This window comes from Fukomys damarensis, unplaced genomic scaffold, assembly GCF_012274545.1.
Source record: "Fukomys damarensis isolate Sample0158 unplaced genomic scaffold, DMR_v1.0_HiC HiC_scaffold_1, whole genome shotgun sequence".
Classification (NCBI taxonomy): domain Eukaryota; kingdom Metazoa; phylum Chordata; class Mammalia; order Rodentia; family Bathyergidae; genus Fukomys; species Fukomys damarensis.
The window spans coordinates 70,685,056-70,699,760 of NW_022900913.1; positions in this window are offsets into that span (position 1 = coordinate 70,685,056).

Here is a 14,705-nt window from a genome sequence, read left to right on the forward strand (position 1 = left end):
CCGCCCGCCCGTCTGGCGCTGTCCGTGGTGCTGATCGCCCGGACTCCCTAAAAGGGGCGGCGCCTTCCGGGGCGGGGCACTCAGTCCCCAGCCTTTAGAAGGGTGAGGCGGAAGGTCCCGCTGTCTCCGGGCGTCTAGGAGGAAAGAGGATTCCTGCACAAGCTGACCACAAGCCCACCACCCTGAGCCCGCGTATTTCCAGCCGCTACTCCTCCTCTCTCGCGCGTCTCTGGCTGTGTGCCTTTCGCGGGGCGACGCCAGGCTCCCACGTAACCAGAGCCGGGTGTGCGAGTGTCCGAGTGCTGGGCGTGTGTCTACTTGGTTCAGCAGCTGGAGCCCACATACCCCAGAACAATGTAAAAGTGATTTTAAGTCCTCATACCTGTTAGGTTTCTAATTTTTGCCCGAATCGCAAATACCCCGTCTTATTACGGTTGTAATAAGCATTTCTCTGATCACCAATGATTTACATCTCATATTGTTTTTTAAGTTTTGGGAGTTTTAAATGTATTCCTGTCAGTTTCCTTTGGATTTTTTTCCTCATTTGTAAATTTGTAAGCAGGAGCTTCTGGAATAGGACCTTGGTACCCAGGTCGTTGAAACCACACGCAGCGTCCTGGCTTCCTGGGGCAGCTCCCCACCGGTCCGCGCTGCTTCTAGGCATGCACCCCTGAACCCATCTCAACGCAGCAGGTTATTTTTCCCCATAATACACCAGTTCGGATCGTGTTACTCCTCTGCTCAAAACCCTCCAGTGGATTCCTAGGTCAGTCCATCTAAAAGCCAAAATCCTTAACAGCTGCTTCCGAAGCTCATCTTAAATTCTTCGGACACACTGCCACACTTAAACGACAGCAAATAGGAAACCAAAAGAAGCATATAATGTGATACTACTTGTGTTAATTAAAAGCACATGTCTACAAAACTGCGCTATCCATCTCACAAGAACACATTCAAATACTATCACGTATGTTAATATGGTTGCCAGTAAGCAGGGTGTGTGTATAATTAGTTACCCACATCAGTGCTTGTAAACTTCAGTGAACAGGATTATGATTAATTCTATCCTTTGAAACTGAGGTCCTCCAAAATTGTTTATTTGGGGTTTCGTGTAGCTAAGGGCCACACTTTGCTCATTTACTATTGCACTGCCAACATGACACAGGGCCAGCTCATAACATTTTTAGTAAACACTTTAAGTAAATATTTACTGAATGAGCTGAACGTGGTAGCACATGCCTGTAATCCCAGCTCTCGGGAGTCTGAGGCAGGAGGTTCTTTGTGAGTTCGAGACCAGCCTGGGCTACATAGTGAGTTCCAGGTCAGTCTCAACTATGTAGTGAGACCCTGTCTCAAAAAAACAAAAGAAAAATTATTGAATGAATGAATGAATAATTGGACAGTTGACTTGGATTCCGAAGAATGAGCAATTTTATCCAATCGGGCTGGGGCGTAGCTCAGTGGAAGAGCATCTGCTTCTGTGCTCCATTTCCAGCACCAAACAAACAAAAGTCTGGTGCAGAAAGGTAGGATCCGTTGGGAACACCTTGAATGAAAGCCTCCTAAATGCCCCAGCTTTCCTAAGCTGAAGGAAAGAGCTGACAGGAAGCTGGTAGACAAGTCAACTCACTGGTCAGAAGAAGATGGGGAGGTGCTTTCAGGGGTGGTAGGGCTGAGCCACAGAGGAACTATCTTTTTGAGGCTCTTGTGTTATTCAAAATTCGATTTCCAGAACCGGAGAAGCTGAGTGATCTTCCTTGGCCAGAAGTGTGGAGGTGGTACCTGGAACCACCCACCTCATCCACACACGGACTGAAAGGCAGGACAGATGGTCTGCAGGCTGAGGGCACCAGAAGAGGTCAGAGTGCGTGCTGGGGAGACAAAGTCAGCATGTGTCCCGAGGGCCTGCAGTGGGCATGGGCAGAGTGGCATGAAGGATGCTAAGATGCTGCCCAGGTGCTGCAGGGGTAAGAGCTTGGCAATGTGCCTGGGCTGCATTCACCAAGGTGTGGTGTTTGGATTTGTTGGGTTCAGAAAATGATAACCCAAAGTGAAGGCCTCAGACACATAGTTTCTCTCTGACCTTGTTCTGTCCTTTGCTCATGCTCCCAAGACGAGCCAAAGAAACTATAATTCCTCTACCCCAGGGCAGGTCATGGAAAACAGAATTCCTTCTCCCAAAGGCAGCCATAAAATGGTGGAAGACACACTGTGACTGAGGGGTCAAGAAGAGCTGAGCAGACAGGCCATGCTGGGCCTCCCCACTCTGTCTACTGCTAGTCACTCCCATCATTTTGTCCGATCCTATTCCTACATAGCTGTTTAGGCTTCATGGAACCTAAGCATGAAAATAACATCTTTCTTACCCTAGGTCTTCAATTTGAAGGCTTCCGTGTCACACAAAACTGTGATCATATGAATGTGTTGTGTTTTTCCTCTTGTTAGTCTGTCCTTTGTTACAGGGATCTTGGACTTGACTATGGTGGGCAGGAAGGGGATGTGTACTTTTCCTTCCCTTGCAGATTCTATCCATCCGCCACAGCCCCCTACAGTGTTTTAAGCTGTGAACAGCCTGGTCAAATGGCTTCCTGGAAAGCCTGAGGGAAACTGGAATGTTAAAAGCTAAGAATGGGACCTATCCAGGTGTGAGGCCATAGTGCAGCGGCAGAAGAGACTAGGCTAAGGACACATTAGAGCCACATGTGGGAGGTGGGCCCACAGGCTTATGGCTGAACAGGCATGAATGACAGAACAATGTCAACTCACAGGGTCTGTCTTTATGACTGGGAAGCAGGATGTGGGTTCGGAGGGATGACAGAAAAGTTTGCAAATCAGAGCCACCGATGAACCAGGTAGTAACGAGGCAACATGACATGAAGCAGCACCCCAGTGAAGCAGAAGGCTTCAGTGCCTCCTGTCTGCTCACAGCTGTGCACAGTCAGCCTCAGAGTCAGGAGAGTCCCTGCAGGAGGGAGAGAGAGATGCAGGTCTGGAGGGAAGCTGAATCACCCAGTGCCAGATGGGCGGGACAGCCAAGGACAGAAAGCACTGCTGGGCCTTCCAGCCTAATTGACGCTCTGCTAATTGCATTGATTAAAGCAAACATTTGGGGCAATCAAGGCTCCTGTGGGAGTTGCTGCCTTCTTAGAAGCTTGAGAGGACTTGATGCATAGGAGGGAGCTTTGCAAAGATCTTTGGAAGTGGACATCTTTCTTCCCTTCCTGTGTGTGCATGTGTGTGTGTGTGTTTAGAGAGTGTCAGTGGGCAAGATTTTCATTCTAGTTGCACAGAATTTAAATGTTACAGGAAGGCAATGAACAAGATTCAAAAACCTCTTTTCATCTTCTCTGATGTCCCTATTATCTCTATTACTTCCCTTCTACCATCTCTGAATATCTCCATTATCAGATATTATTTTATATTGGGTACAAATTATATTCAATGTGATAAAAATACAGTGAATGTTTAAAATCATTTTTAATTTATTACAATACTAGAGTTATTCAGAGAATATCCGAAGAAAGAGAGTTTTCCACATCTTGTTCTTTCCCTCCAGAGATAATTACAGGCTGGTTTGTACATATTTACAAAGTTTTTTATATTTCCATACATATACTTGTACACGTACACACTTATAGAGACATAAAATGGATCATACTTGAATATAGTCCCACAACTTGCTTCTTTTTTCCTTCTTGAAGATCTTTGTTTTTAATCTCAGTACATGTAGAACCAGCCATTATCTTTGATGGGATGTTGCTCTTATTGTTGGAGTATATGACTGTCTTTTATTTCTCATTAAATAGAGTTTACTTTTTTTACAGAAAGCAGAAAAAAGTGCTCCTGTATTACATCCTTTAGCATATGGACAACTGTTTTTGAAAACACTGATTGCTAGAGGTTTAAGATTTGGCAATAATTTTACACTATATCATTAAAAATATAGTGAATAAAAAAGTATAGTGGTATTTTTAATTTTTTACAATAAAAGATTCATTGCCATTAATAAACCTTTGAAAACTCAGAAGACTCTCTGTACCTTCAAACACACTTATTGCCAACATTCTTGTTAATGTGACTTTTACTGTGATGTTTTCTTTTTTTAAATTTAAACATTCACTGTGTCTTTGGATCACCCCATACATGTTTTGCTGGGTGTTTTGGTCGCACATACATACTTGTGGTCTTAGTTACTTGGAAAGCTGAGGCAAAAGGATCACAAGTTTGAGGCCAGATTAGGCAACTTACTGAGACCCTATCTTAAAACGTTTTAAAAAGGGTTAAGGATATACTTCCATGGTAAAACACCACAGGGTTGGAGCCCCAGTACCATAAAACAAAACAAACAAAAATCCTATCATATTTTAGAATTAATGTGTACCGTTCTCAGAAAGGTCATCCTAATTTATGATTCCCTGATAGTCTGTGAGTTCTAACTTCTTTATAACCTTTGCTAAAACTTATTATCAGTCTCTTAATTTCTGCCCATCTGAGAAGTGAAAATACTCTTTTCTCTTCAGTTTGCATAAATAAATAAAGTTCAGAGTCTTTTTATTTATGTATTACTTTGTATTGTTTTTCTGTGAATTGCCTACTGATTGATGGTTATTGTCCATTTTTTCTCTTGGGATATTTGCATTTTTCATATAGATTCATTTAAACTCTGTACATATCTGTATGAGAATATCATATGTGTTATATATATTGCAAATTGCTTGGAGCTTGGGCTAGAGAGTAATTTATACCTGGGCTGGGCTGAATTGTGTCACTCCCCCAGTTTCATATGAAAAGTCCCAACCTCCAGAATATATCAAAATTGGGCTATATTTGGAAAGCAGGTCTGTAAAGAGCAAATGAACTTAACAGGAGCCCTTTGGGGTGGCTCTAGTGCAGTGTGACTGGTGTCAGTGTCTGAGGAAATTCGGATACAGACACCCAAGGGAGGACCAAATGAGACATGAAGAGAAGACGGTGCTCTGTGGGCCAAAAACAGAGGCCGCAGGGGAAACAGCCCTGCTGATACCTTGATCCCAGACTTCTAGACCCCGAGAAAGTGAATTTCTGTTGTCTGTGTCACCCTGTCTGTGCCTGACCAGACTGGTACACTGAGGCACAGTGCTGTGACTTGAGGCTCCCTTTCTCATTCTGAACACCACTTAGGACTCGGGGTTCCTCCAGTTCTAGCCTCGTTTGCATCGTGGTTGTGGCGTCGCGTTGGTGTGGGGTTTCACTCTCAGGAGCAGGGAGGATTAAACATAGTTTACCACCTTGGAAAGCTCCCCAGTGAAGTCTGCTTGTGAGTCTATTTCTTTCCTTCTTTTCCTCCACTGTCTTGTGTTATTATTGAAGAGATGTTAAAGGGACAGATCACCACCCAGACGCCTCTTCCAGACGTATCTTCCAGACTGAGGACGATGTAACTCAGGGGCAGAGTGCTCATCTAGCGGACATATGGACCTGGATTCTACCTCCTGCGTCCCCAAGAGATGAAAAATATCTTTTCCATTCATGGCTGAAATACTACTTTATTCACTTACCAGGATAACTTTACCCATTGCATATGTTATTGTCAATCCTGATTTTAATGGCTGTAAATATATCATCATGTAGATGTTTCCTCCAGTATGGTTTTAAAGATAAATTACATATTGTGCAATGGGAAGAAAATGTCTAAAGGTGTAGGGAAAGTGGGAGGGATGGGGAAAGGAAAGAAGGAAAAGAAAAAATATTAGAAAAGGAAAAAATAGAAACAAAGTCTTTGTAAATAGGGAAGGGTGGAGGAGGTAAAGGGAAGGCTGGGGAATGGGGAAAAATAAGAACCAGGATATGTCATGTAAAGGTATAAGATCCCAATGATGAATGTAACTAGTGTATACCTAAAATGCACCAATAAATGTAATGGAAAAAAATAGAGAAATTACTCCCTGAGTCATTCTGTCTGTGCTCTCTGATCAGCATCATAGTCGGCTTCATCACCATCACAACTCTGGTCCCCCAGGGACACAGGCTTTGTGCTGAGCACTGTACAGCTGTCATTTCAATCTTTGCCTTATTTAAGAGATGAGGAAATGGATGCTTGCAAAGATCAGTTGTAGATAGGTGATCTCTGTCAGTAAGTGAAGAAATGTGAACTGGATGCCAAGGCTTCCAGCGGAAATCCCAGTTCTTATTCACAGAGCCGGAAGCTGCAGAGGTCAGATACTGGCACAGCATCACAGAGTGCAGCCTTGTGCAGGTACAGAACGTGCCCATGGCCAACAACCCTGTGCTGCCCCTTGTGGCATCAGTGCTACCTCCCCCTCCTCATCCCCTGCCAACCATCCGTTAGTTTCCCAGTTCTGTATTTTGTCGCTCAGTAATGCAGTTCATAAATAACGTTAGAGGAGGCAGCCTTTCAGGAGTGACTTTGTTTCCACTCAGTACACTTCTCTAGAGGTGCATCCAGGCTGCAGCATCCATTGATCTTCCGCCTCTTTCACTGCTGAGTATTATTCCCTGCTTGTTTAACCATGCTTTTGTTGAAGCACATCTGTGTTTTCTTCCAGGTTTTGGCTATTACAAATAAGCTTGCCATGAACATTCATGTACAGATTTTTGTGGGGAACATAAATCTTCATTTCTTTGAAATAATGTCATCCACTGCTGGGGCCATGTGGTAGTTGTGTGTTTAATTTTTTAAGAAACTGCCTAACTCTTTTCCTGTCTGTCTGTACCATTTTGCCCTCTGAACAACAATGTACAAGTGACCCAGTTTACCTGCAACTTCACCAACATTTGGTCTTGTCACTATTTCCTCTGTGTGTGTGCACATGTGTGTGCAAGCATATATGTACATGATTCATCCTAATAGATGGGTAGCAATATCTCATTGTGGTTTTTATCTGCATTTCCCCAAGGAGCACCTTTTTGTGTCCTGGTATGTCACTGTATATCTTCTTCAGATAAGTGACTCTTTTCTAAATGGAGCCTTTAATTTACCTATTTCTGACTGCTGAGTATGAGAGTTCTAGTTTTAGCTTGCAAATATTCTTTCAGCCTATGGCCTGTGAGTACATCCTCCTTCAAAACTCTTCCACTGCACAGGTTTACAATTCTGATAAAGTTCAATTTATCCAATTTTCATTTTATGGTTTGTGTCTTTGGTGTCCGAATAATTTTTCACAATGAGATAGCCCAGGACTTAAAGGCTCTTTTTACCAGGAAGCACTGTATTTTCACTCAGGCCTGCAGATGCCCAATAGGTAACCAAAAGCAGAAGAAAGCTTGGTCTCTCTGTATTCATTTTGTATCTGGTTCATTTATCACCTTACACTTTGGGTCAGGTACCTGCTCCACTTTTCACATAGGCATGTTAATCACCTAAGGGGTTTCTGCCTAAACATGGTTTATTGGCCCTAAATTTACTTAAGCCATCTCATCTCCAATGCAGAGGACATCAAAAAAAAGAATAACTGAGGTATTTTCAGGATTTGTAGGGATATTCAAGTGCTTACTTGCACATCCTATTCCAGAATGCCTCGAAGTCCCCAGACACTGCCCTAAATCTGCAGCTACCTTGGGTCCCAGCAGAGCCTCCGCAGACAGGTCACCCTGTGATGAGGTTGTTCCAGATTGGGAGCAGCTGCCGCGTGGAGCAATCACGTCATGGGAACCGGATTGACCCTGAAGCAGTAAGCTCTTCCAGACCCACCACAGGGAGCCAGAACTGAGATAGTGACCGACAGCCTACCTGACAGAAGCTGGCCCTGCACTAACGGGCCAGTTAGTCTCATCCATCAGAGCTGGGCCTGTGAGCCCTTCATCACCTCAGGCTAATGTCCCTTCCCCATTTCTCTTTCTTCTTAATCACAGCACCTGCCTGTGAGCAATTGCTCTTTTCCCCACTTCTAATTTCTATCATCTCAGGACAGTCGTTCCTTCAACATCACCCTCGATCCTGAAGATTTCTACTATTTTTCCAAAAAACTTTTGTCGTTCTACACATTTACATCATCCATTTTGAGCAGATGTTTTATAAGGGCAAGGGACAGACGTTTCTTTGGTTTTGTTTTTGCCGAGGGATGTTTGGTTGCTCCCACATCGTCCGTCTGGTCCTGTCAGCTCCACCCAGAGGCCCCAGGTGCCCATAACCGCTCTGCACAGCTGTGTCTGCCCCCAGCCTGCACAGGAAGTGTCAGTCAGGTTTCTGTCACTGGAACAAAGACCTGAAGCAATCATCTTACAGAGAGGAAAGGTTTTCTCTTGGTCAGATTCCAGGCTTCGGTTCACAGTGGGGACTCTTGTTCTGGGCCATGGCTGCACCTCATGGCCTCAGCAGGTGGAGAGTAAAGCCATTCCCTCAGGGTGGGGAAGGACAGCCAGGGGGAGGAGAGGGATAAGGACTCCTGCCCCCTTCAAGGAGGTGCCTGGAGCAAGACCAAGGTATCCTGGGGCCAAAGAGTTCACTCCAACCTCTGTCTTACTCCACTCCTGGCTTGGGTCCTACCAGCCATGGCACTGGTTTAGCTTCTCCACTGGCCGTGTCCCCTTCCCTGACCTTTATGTTTTTAAGACAGGGTCTGACTTAAGACAGTGACTGACTAAGTCACTAAGTTGTCCAGGCTGGGTTTGAACTTGCTATCCCACTGCCTTGGTCTGCTGAGATTACAGGGATGCACCATGTTTGCCTAACATTTTCTTTTTAATTGAATTGGCAATACTTTCTCATTATAGAAAAGTTAAAATGCACAGGAAACAATTTTTGAAGGAAAAAAATTATTCATGTTCTCTCATTCAAACTCAGTGACTTAATGGAGTTTATCATGTAGTGTTTTCCTTTCCTGTACAACTTGTTTGCCTAACATTTTCTTTTTAATTGAATTGGCAATACTTTCTCATTATAGAAAAGTTAAAAAGCACAGGAAACAATTTTTGAAGGAAAAAATTATTCATGTTCTCTCATTCAAATTCAGTGACTTAATGGAGTTTATCATGTAGTGTTTTCCTTTCTTTCTTGTACAATAACCAGACTTCTAACAAAATTGTGGTTACATTGTTATCACCATTGGCAGAGTCAGAAGCACTTCTCATCACGTAACAAACTCCCCAGCTCAGTTTACACATTACCAGGTCACCTCAGCCCTGAAACCAGGTTCAGCCTCAGCCTTGAGCCCCATAGTCCAGTGACTCCTCAAACTATAAATGCAAGCGCTCCTTTCTTTACTTGTCTTTTGCATTGTTACAGAAGCCAAGAAATCTGGCTCACTGACTCTTATTAATCCTATTCTTTTCGGAAAAGTCCTCAGGCCACTGTCAGTGTGGTGACTTAGAAACATAGACAGCATAATTACTTTGCAGTGGGGAGCTCGGAGGAAGCGTGGGTGAGTCTGGTTCATAAGACTGATTTAAGCTCTTGTGTTCTACAAAGCGTGTGGGCTGGAGATTGAAGCCTTCTGAGTAATCAATGCCATGGTCAGTTGTTTTCAGAAGCAAGAACTGAGCTATTGAGATGGCACCAGCTACAGACATTGTCTCACTATTTAGACTCCACCAAAAGCGTGCAGCACATCCTCAGTGGGTGGCCCAACAGAAGTATTTGCCATTGTTCACACTATGCTCATAGCAAGAAAAGGAGGTTCCCCCCACCCCTCAGGAAATGCCAAGAAACAGGGCCTGGCTTGAGGTCTCAGATCCAGCAGCAGAGAATCACACTCCTGAGAATCACACTCTGTCCTTGCCGATGTCTGGCTATTTAGACTGTGCCACAGGCCAGAAGCAGTGGGAGCTCTTCAGCAATGCAGAATCTCAGGCTCAGACTCAGCTCTCCTGAAGCTGTAATCACATTTAAACCACATCCCCAAGGGATGTGCACATGAACTGAGAGAGACATTGCTCTCTGTAACATCAAGAATCCTGCAGCCCTTTAAGGAAAACAAAGCACAAAGGATTTCAACAGAAAGAATCCTTAAAGGGGTCCTAATTTCCAGTGAGTTTGTCTTAAAATAGATTGAGTGAAAACTCCATCTTTATGTTCAAGAATTCCAGTCTTTGGAGATATATTTCCTCTTTCCCCCTTCTCAGAAGGCAATTCTTTCTTTACTAAGTGTCACTAGAAAGTATTTTCTTCTGGGCCTTTCATGGTAAAACACAAGATAATGGAACATGAAGATCCTGCCTGCATGTGGATCACAGACAAGACAACTCTTAGGAAGGTTGGCACCACTGTATATCTTAGAAGTTTTTATTATTGTTAGTAATTTATAGCTGGACTCTGAGAAAAGAGATTGAAGAGGATATAAGAAAATGGAAAGACATCCCAGTATAATGAAAATGGCCATACTTCCAAAACTGCTACACAGATTAAATGCAACCCCAATTGAAATCCCAGCAGTACATTTCACAGAACTAGAGAAAACAATCCAAAAATTCATTTGGAACCAGAAGATACCTAGAGTAGCAAAAGCCATTCTAGGCAACAAAGACATGACAAGGGGTATCACAATCTCCAAGTTGAAACTATACTACAAAACCACTGTGATAAAAACGTCATGGTACAGGCAAAGAAACAGACCCAAGGATCAGTGGAATAGATTAGAAGATGCAGACACAACTCCAGACATACTCATCCATCTCATTTTGGACAAAGGAGCCAACCACCCTCACTGGAGGAAAGGTAGCCTCTTTAACAAATATTGCAGGAAAAACTGGAAAAATCTGTCACAGATTAAAACTAGACACTTCTCTTTCACTATACACTAAACTAAGCTAAAAGTGTATCAAAGATCTAAATATTAAAACAGAAACACTAAACTTGCTGGAAGATAGGTAGAACTCTTGAAGATAGTGGAATAGGAAAAAACTTTATGAACAAAATTTCAGTAGCATGGGAACTAGCACAGAGAATCAACAACTAGGATCTCATCCTATTAAAAATCTTCTGCACTGTAAGATAAACCACCAACAGAGCTAAGAGACAATTACAGTGTGGGAAAAATTTTACTAGCTGTTCCTCAGACAAAGGACTACTATCTAGAATATATAAAGAACTTTAAAAAATCAGACACCCCAAATTTAAAGACCAAATCCAAAAATGGGCATCTGAAATGAACAAACATTTATCAGACAAAGAAGTAAAAGCAGCAAATAAGCATATAAAAAACTGTTCAATATTACTGGTCATTCAGGAGATGCAGATGAAAACAACACTGAGATTCCACCTCACTCCAGAAAGAATGGCTGCTGTAAAAAAAAATCAACCAATAACAAATCCTGGCAGATATGTGGGGAGAAAGGTACCCTTCTCCATTGTTGATGGGAGTACAGACTGGTATGTCCTCTGTCACGATCAATAAGGTGATACCTCAAACAATGAGGATTAGAGGTCCCAGTTGACCCAGCTATTCCCCTGCTGGTATCTTCCCAAAGAATTAAAAGAATCATACCACAGTGATATATGTGCACCCGTGTTTATAGCAGCATGGTTTGTAACAGCTAAAACTTGGAAACAACCCAATTGCCTAACAACTGGAGATTGGATAAAGAAGATGTGTGTGTGTGTGTATTTGTGTTTTTAATAAAATGGAGTACTACTCAGCCATAAAGAATGAGAAACTAGAGTCACTTATAGCTAAATGGATGCACATTAAGGCATACTCTTAAGTGAAATAAATAGGTCAGACATGAATACTGAATAATTTTTCTTGTGTGAAAACCTGAAAGTGTAAATAAGGATAAAATATTTAATAGATAATGTTAAACAGGAAGAAAAGGTCTAAAGGGGAGGAGGAAGTGGGAAGAGTAGGGGAAAAGAAAGAATGGAAAGAAACACAGTCTTTGTAAATAGGGAGGGGTGGAAGGGTTGAAGGGAGGACAGGAGAATGGGAAAAAAAAATAAGAGCCAAGATATATCATGTAAAGGTACAAGATCCCAATGATGAATCTCATCATATAAACCTAACATGCACCAATAAAGTTAATGAAAGAAAAAAATAACTAATGGCTGGCTCTCCTTTTTCTCATCTTTCTATGCTCGTATGATGAGTCAGACACTAAGTCAGAGAAAGGGGCTGGGCTGGAACTGGAGATTTATGATCCTTCTTTTAGAACAAAGCCAAAGAAAGGAAACTCTGGAGCGACTAACCGATTGCTCTCTTAACTCCTACATTTCTCAGTACAATCACTAAAGAAAATAGGATGTGACTACATCATGGAAGGTCAGCGCCCTGCCCTAAGCTCGGAGTGACAGACAGCCAAAGAGCACTGGACTGTCAGAACCGTGGACAACTCCGACCGCTGGGCCTGGTGGCCCCCGGTGACCTCTCCTGTGCACATATCATTCTGAGCTCTGGATTTACAGACCCCAGGGTGCCGCCGTGGCATGAATACAGTTTATTCCCTCAGAAACTCTGCACGAAATTTGGTTCCCACTATGGGGATGTGGAAAGGTGGGACTTTTAAGGGTGAATCGTGTTGCACGGAGGGACTAATTAACGCCTTTGCTGCCACCCCAGTGTACACCTGCTCAAGGACAGGATGGTAGGGAGCAAGACTGCCCCATGCTCTGCCCTTTGCCTGTGTCCCCTCACCCTGCTGCTCCCATCGTGACTTATAACAATGTGGGACCCCCGCCCCACACACCAGATTGCTGCTGTGCCTTTGGACCTCCCTGCCTCCAGTGACTTCAGGATTAATTAAACAGTGTATAACCAGTTGTTGTGGGTGCTGAGAGAGTTGGGTGACTCACTTAGGGTCTGAGATGGTGCCTTTAGGCATCCACATTACAAAGGAGCCTAATAACTGGCTGCTGATATAAAAATATATCAATGCCTCAGAATGTTCCTTGTGATCCAGAATATCCTGTTGAGAAAACTATCCCAAAAGAAACAAGTAGAGCAAAGATTCACACATGGACATGTTTTTTGCAACATCATTTAGAAGAGCAGTAAACTGGAAACAACCTAAAAATCTAGTGATAAGAAAATGACTAAATTAAGATACTGTAACACAGCAGCTTATTTTGCAACCAATAAAAATGTCTTCATATTGCAAATGCTGGTGCCCAGCCCTTAGGAGGCAGCAGGTTACCAGAGCTCAGTGGCAGAGCATGTACTTAGCATGCATGAGTCTCTGAGTTTAATCCCACCCACTAAAAGAAACAAAATCACCCCAAAATGAAAAAAGTAAAGAAGCCCCCAATCCGTAAATGTCCTGAAGAGCGTTAAGTCACATTAGAAGTGCTTCTGACATAATATTATTCAACAGCATTCAGTAAAGCACCTTCTGTATGCTGGGCACTATATTAAGTGCTCTAGAAGTTTTCGATTTGACTCATTCAATTCTCCTACCTCCTCGCTCTTATCTGGGTGTGTCCCCAAAGGCCCAGGTGTTAAAGGCTTGGTCCCCATCGCTGGCACTATTGGGAGGGTGTGAAGCCTTTAAAAGGCAGATCCTGACTGGAAATTCCCCAGGCGGTGGGGGTGTGCCTGGCAGGGAGTTGGGACTGCCATCACCCCCTTCCTGGCTTCCTCCACCATGGATTCCCACCATGATGTTCTGCCTCGAGGCACTGGCACAAAAGCAAGGAGGCCAACCATTCACAGTTGGGGATCTCCAAATTGAACTTTTCCTCTAAGTTGTTTACCTTGGGTATTTTGTTGTTGTTGTTTGAGGTGGGGTCTCATTATGTTGCCCAGGCTGGCTTTAAACTCATGGGCTCAAGATAATCTCCTGCTTAAACTTCCCTAATAGTTGGGACTATAAGCCACTATACTGGGCTTATTCAAGAGACAATAATGAAAAGCTAACACAAAAATTTATGAGGGAAGCATTATCATTATCTCCCTCTCCCCTTCTCCCCTTTTTGAAGATATTAACACTTACAGCGTTTAACAAGCCCAAGGTCCAAAACTGGTACAGGGTAGAAAGAATTCAGACTTGTGCATACAATATAAATTCACCTAAATATATAGTCATGGAAAAGACAGAAACTGAAATCCTTCCAGATCATGTTTTTTGTTTTTGTTTTTGTTTTTGTTTTTTGTGGCAGTGGTGGTGGTGGGATGGTACTCAAAGTTGAACCCAGGGCCTTCACACTGAGCTATATCCCCAGCCTTTTCTATTTATTTTGAGACAAGTTCTCACTAAATTCCCCACATGGCCTTGAACTTGTGATTCTCCTGCCTCATCCTCCTAAATAGTTGGGATTATAGGTGTGCACTACCACACCTGACTAAAATTTTCATTGAGCTATAATTTATGTATTGTTATGATGTACAGTTATTATACATAATTTATGTACAGAGGCCCACTAAATTTCCAAGGCTACTTTGAACTTGTGGTGTTCCTTATTTTATTTTATTATTTAGTTTTTGGTACTGGGACTCCAACTCTGGGCTCTTGCTTGCCAGGCAGATGCTATGCAGGTGAGCTATATTCTTAGCCCTGTGGTCTTTCTGCCTCAGCCTCCGATATAGATAGGAATACAGCTTCATGCCACTGAAGCTTTCATAGAGAGCCTAGTTAAATGTTTGTTGGTATACCCATTTACCTAGATCAGCATAGGGTTTCCATGTGCTGCCAGCCAGTCATGGAAGGTTGTCTAGGGATCAGGGACCCCGAGTTTCTTTACTCACTTGTCTCACAAAGGGGATGAAGGGTGGGCAGAGTGGCACCTTGACTGAAAACATGATGCTCTGCCACATAAAGATGCCACCATCTGTAGTGAGGCT